The following is a 5,609-nucleotide window of genomic DNA, read 5'->3' as shown; positions in this document are numbered from 1 at the left end:
GGCCGCAAAAGTATGCGTTGTTGGCCACAAGCGGTCCACGGGCCGTGCATGTGACGCGTCTGCTGTAGGGTTTTATGGTGATATAGTTATTTATTAATAATAATACTACATAAAGTAACTGTGAATGCTATTAATAATGCTGGTTTGTTGGGGACAATAAACTTATTTATTAAATGTGAATGCTACTTTAATATCTGGTGATGTTTGAGAGGCAGATGTCTTTATTAAATGTGAACACAACTAATTTAATATTGTTTTTTTGTTTTTGGGGATGTCTATTACAGGTTGCGTCTACCGTATCCGTTATTCTGTTATCTGAAATATTCAAAAAACTTTCAATATTCTTGGGCAGCCATGACATCATCAAACCTGGAAGCTGAGACACAGCAGAGTCTCCCTGACGTGTCCTCCAGCAAGCAGGCTGCCCCCAGGACCCCCGCAGAGTGTTCCGGCGTGTCCTCCAGGAACCAGGCTGCTCCCAGGACCCCAGCAGAGTGTTCCGGCGTGTCCTCCAGGAAGCAGGCTGCCCTCAGGACCCCCGCAGAGTGTTCCGGCGTGTCCTCCAGGAAGCAGGCTGCCCCCAGGACCCCCGCAGAGTGTTCCGGCGTGTCCTCCAGGAAGCAGGCTGCCCTCAGGACCCCCGCAGAGTGTTCCGGCGTGTCCTCCAGGAAGCAGGCTGCCCCCAGGACCCCCGCAGAGTGTTCCGGCGTGTCCTCCAGGAAGCAGGCTGCCCTCAGGACCCCCTTCAGAGTGTCCTGGTGCATTCTCCAGTAAGCAGACTGTCTCCAGGACCCCTGCAGAATGTACCGGCGTGTTCTCCAACAAACAGGCTACCCCAGGACCCCTGCAGAGTGTCCCCGGGCGACATCATTACGGGTATGTAAATATTCGAAAATCCGGAAAAATCCCATATGGGAGACTCAACCTGTATTTTAAAAGTCAGGGCATCTGGGTGCTTACTTTAGACAAATCCATAATAGTAAGAAATCGAGCCACTTCGTATGACATCAGCAGTGCATACGCATACACCTCTGAATCAGACCGAAACTTTCATGTGGAATTATAAATAGAAACCACTGATTATTCCTTAATTTCTATGGTACAATAGTGTGCTTGTTAAAAATGACGGTCCTTTACTGTACCAAAATAACCACCTCCTTTTAAGATTATAAAAGTTTACAGAACTTTTTTTTTTTTTACATTCACTTGACCGATGCATTGATGGCAATAGTTTTTCACAGCAGTACAGACGGACATATTAAGAGTTAAGTCATTCTTGGGTGCTGTCCAACTTAAATTCTGCTGTGGAGGGACGTCACTGCTAGGCACCTGCAGGTACAGAACCTATGTCATGCGCATTCCACTGCAAGTCTTTCTGTGGTAGGAAAAGTTCTCACTTGGCTGAGAGTGAAGGAGATAAGCTACAATAAATAAGGTATATTTCTACTGCAAAACATAGGATGCGATAATTTCTAGAGATAGAAAAGAATGTAAATAAATAGCTGGGGCTATGTTCTGAGGAAGATTTTAGTCCAGCTGTTATGCACTATGCTAGTGGTTTCTGCAAAATTACATGCATTGTTAAGCAACACTTGTTGTGCACTCAGTATTTGTGACATGTTCACTAATGCAAGATATTGTAAAAAACAACGCAATACGCTAGCACTATATAAATATTAATGAATAAAAAATAAGCATGTTTTCCTATATAGCTGGGGCATATCTGCCTACTTCTGGAAAAAAAAATTCAGGGAGACGTGAAAGTAAAACCTATATCAGTGCTGAATGTGATGTATACGTCTACATCTGAGAGGCGTGTCATAAAAATACCTTACATCCAAATGGAAATGAGCCCCAAAGTAAGATCTACTTGTTGAAGAAAAGACTGATATTTTACAGGATTTGTTTGCGTATTGTGTTGTACAAGAGGTTCCATATATTTGTAAGTGGCCACGAGAACCTTATTTAAAATGCATGTAGCCATAGGGATCATTGTGCCTTATAACCAATGCAGGGGAATGGCACTGATGATCCCATTTGAATGTATGTAGCTCTGATTTCTCTTCTTGGCCAAGAATGTAACAGCTACATAATGGGGGTAAGGTGCAATCAGGGAGATTGTTGCTATTTTAGGGAGTCTCCTGCAGAATGCAACTATGAGCTGGGGCCACTATCCTGTTGGTGCTCTATCACTAAATGTATTCAGGGCCGGCTCCAGGCCTACTAGCAGCCTCAGTGAAAAAATTTTGCACGCAGAAGGCGCTCAGGCTCCTGGTAAAGTGGGCGTGGCCTCGCAACTTCATATTATCAGACTATAAATAAATATATTTTCTCACCTCCTCTACACACACACACAATTAGCAGCCTTACATATAACAGCCACAGTAGTGTTCCTTACACATAATGGGGGTAATCCAGAGTTGATCGCAGCAGCAAATTTGTTAGCAGTTGGGCAAAACCATGGCCCTCATTCCGAGTTGATCGCTAACTGTTTTCGGACGCAGCGCGGCTATTAGGTGAAAAAGCGGCATTTCTGCGCATGCGTACTGGCCGCAGTACGCACGCGCGAAGTACTTTCACACAAAACTATGCAGTTTTACACAAGGTCGAGCAACGCTTTTTTGTTGCTCTGTTGATCGTTGAGTGATTGACAGGAAGTGGGTGTTTCTGGGTTGTAACTGAGCGTTTTCCGGGAGTGTGCTAAAAAAACGCAGGCGTGACAGGTAAAAACGCAGGCATGCCTGGGGAAACGGGGGAGTGGCTGGCCGAACGCAGGGCGTGTTTGTGACGTCAAAGCAGGAACTACACTGACTGAAGTGATCGCAAGGTAGGAGTAGGTTTTGAGCTGCTCAGAAACTGCATGAAAATTTTACAAGCAGTTCTGCTAACCTTTCGTTCGCACTTCTGCTAAGCTAAGATACACTCCCAGAGGGCGGCGGCCTAGCGTGTGCACTGCTGCTAAAAGCAGCTAGCGAGCGATCAACTCAGAATGAGGGCCCATGTGCACTGCAGGGGGGCAGATATAACATGTGCAGCGTGAGTTAGATTTGGGTGGGGTGTGTTCAAACTGAAATCTAAATGGCAGTGTAAAAATAAAGCAGCCAGTATTTACTCTGCACAGAAACAAAATAACCCACCCAAATCTAACTCTCTGTGCAAATGTTATATCTGCCCCACCTGCAGTGCACATGGTTTTGCCCAACTGCTAACAAATTTGCTGCTACAATTATGTCTGATTTACCCCCACTGTCTCCAGTATAGTGTCAGATACATATAATGACCCTAGTAGTGCAGTGTCAGATACACATAATGACCCCAGTAGTGCCAGATACACATGATATGCCCCCACAGTGCCAGATACACATACTTCCCCAGTAGTGCCAAATACACGATATGCTCGCCAGCAGTGCCAGATACACATACGCCCCCAGTAGTGCGTGCCAGATACACATGATCTGCCCCCCCGCAGTGCCAGATACACATGATCTGCCCCCCAGCAGTGCCAGATACACATGATATGCCCTGCAGCAGTGCCAGATACACATGATATGCCCCCCAGCAGTGCCAGATACACATGATATGCCCCCCCAGCAGTGCCAGATACACATGATATGCCCCCCAGCAGTACCAGATACACATGATATGCCCCCCAGCAGTGCCAGATACTCAATATGCCCCCAGCAGTAACAGATACGCATGATATGCCCCCAGCAGTGCCAGATACACATGTCCCCACAGTGACAGATACATATATACCCAGAGTGCCAGATACTCATCTCCCCACAGTGCCAGATACATATATACCCCACAGTGCCAGATACATATATGCCCCCAGTGCCAGATACACATGTCCCACAGTGCCAGATACATATATGCCCCACAGTGCCAGATACACATGTCCCACAGTGCCAGATATGCCCCCAGTGCCAGATACACATGTCCCCACAGTGCCAGATATGCCCCAATGCTCGATACACATGTCCCCACAGTGGCAGATATGCCCCCAATGCCAGATACACATGTCCCCACAGTGCCAGATATGCCCCCAATGCCAGATACACATGTCCCCACAGTGCCAGATATGCCCCCAATGCCAGATACACATGTCCCCACAGTACCAGATATGCCCCTAATGCCAGATACACATGCCCCACAGTGCCCCCCCCCCCCCCCCAAGTGCCTCTCCTGTCTCCAGCGACGGCGTCTAGCTCTATTTAGGCGCCAGTCTGTGAGCCAATCAGGAGCCTTAGCTGCCGGTCCGTGAGCTCTGATTGGCTCACGGGCCGGCGCAGGTTAGCGGGGAGGGGGTGTACTTGTGGGATGCAGTGCAGCAGTGTGCACACGTCTCTGCTAGGATTGCGGGCCACGGGACAGACCTGGCTCCAGGCTAGCAGCGCCCATTAAGTGTGGCGCCCTGTTCGGCCGCTCTATTGGAATGTGCCTCGAGCTGGCCCTGAATGTATTTATATGGTTCCAGTAGTTATGCATAAAAGCTATTTGTTCCTTCTGCATAATATGCAATCATTAAATACAGAAAACATGAGAACTGTTTTTGCTAAACTTCTGCACTGAAGTTGCTATAGAAACCTGGCAACCTCATAGTGACATCTCAGGGATCTGCTTCCATAAAGGGGCAACTCAGTCTCCACTGCACCAGTGAAATAACAGATAACTTGTAATAAAGATCTAATGCATTTAACCTCTGGTTAAGAGTATTATGTACTAACAAAAATTAATATTAACAATTAAAAATTACTTTTTTTTTTTTCAATGTATGTGTTTTACACAGGATGAAGGTCACCTCAGCTCACAGATGGTGGCAATTTATAACTGCACAGAACTGGGCAGCAATTGAATTGCGCCTATACACACACACACGCCCCTAGAATACATAGCAAACGTGTAAATGCCCCTTTGTCACCCCTTTCGTCACACCCATTCAGACACAAATGTTATAAAATAAAGTTTTTTTTCCAGGCACCAGTGTTATACATATTTCCCAACATCAGTGGTCTCCAATGTGTGATGTGGGTGAGGCCGTTGCACATTGCTCCCAGAAGTCAGTTTTGGTTTATTGTTTCTGAAGAAAGAACATTTTTATGCCTAAATGCTGTGAGCCTAGCTCCACAGAATAACTCCCCATGCAACTCAAGACAAACTTCCTGATGGAGGGAATCTAAAATTGTGACTGTCCCACCAAAATAGGATGGCTCAGAGACACTGGCGTATCTATAATGAGTGCAGTGTGTGTGGTGCACGGGAAATGCTTGCAGTATCACGGGACCCGTTCTGCACATGCGCAGCATGGAGATGTTTGTCAATCGACGGATTAATGTACATCACTGAATAAGGCCCTAAGAGGACTACCATCACACTCGGAGCAGAGCCTTGGGGAAGGTAAGATGTACATACCTAGGGGCTAGGGCTCATTACTATGTCTTATTGCATACCTCCTAGCATGACCCATTCCGGGAGGGACAAAATGCTCTGTTGCTGGAATTCCCTCTTGATGTATGATTGCCCCCACCTGTGTTGAACTAGTTAATTGATAAGAAAGGTGTTTCAAAACAAGTGAGGGTAATCCTAAATTAAGAGCGAAGTCCACGAAT

General features: G+C 46.5%; 1 long non-coding RNA gene across 1 annotated transcript; it reads left to right on the top strand.

Annotated features, from left to right (window-relative positions):
- The first annotated feature begins 1,382 nt into the window (after positions 1-1,382).
- Positions 1,383-4,978, top strand: LOC135051003 (uncharacterized). Its single transcript, XR_010241985.1, has 2 exons — positions 1,383-1,435; positions 4,790-4,978. It is a non-coding gene; the product is annotated as an uncharacterized LOC135051003 (long non-coding RNA).
- The last annotated feature ends 631 nt before the right edge of the window (positions 4,979-5,609 follow it).

The sequence above is a fragment of the Pseudophryne corroboree genome, chromosome 2 (genome assembly GCF_028390025.1).
Source record: "Pseudophryne corroboree isolate aPseCor3 chromosome 2, aPseCor3.hap2, whole genome shotgun sequence".
Classification (NCBI taxonomy): Eukaryota; Metazoa; Chordata; class Amphibia; order Anura; family Myobatrachidae; genus Pseudophryne; species Pseudophryne corroboree.
This window is presented reverse-complemented; position numbering and strand designations above follow the sequence as displayed.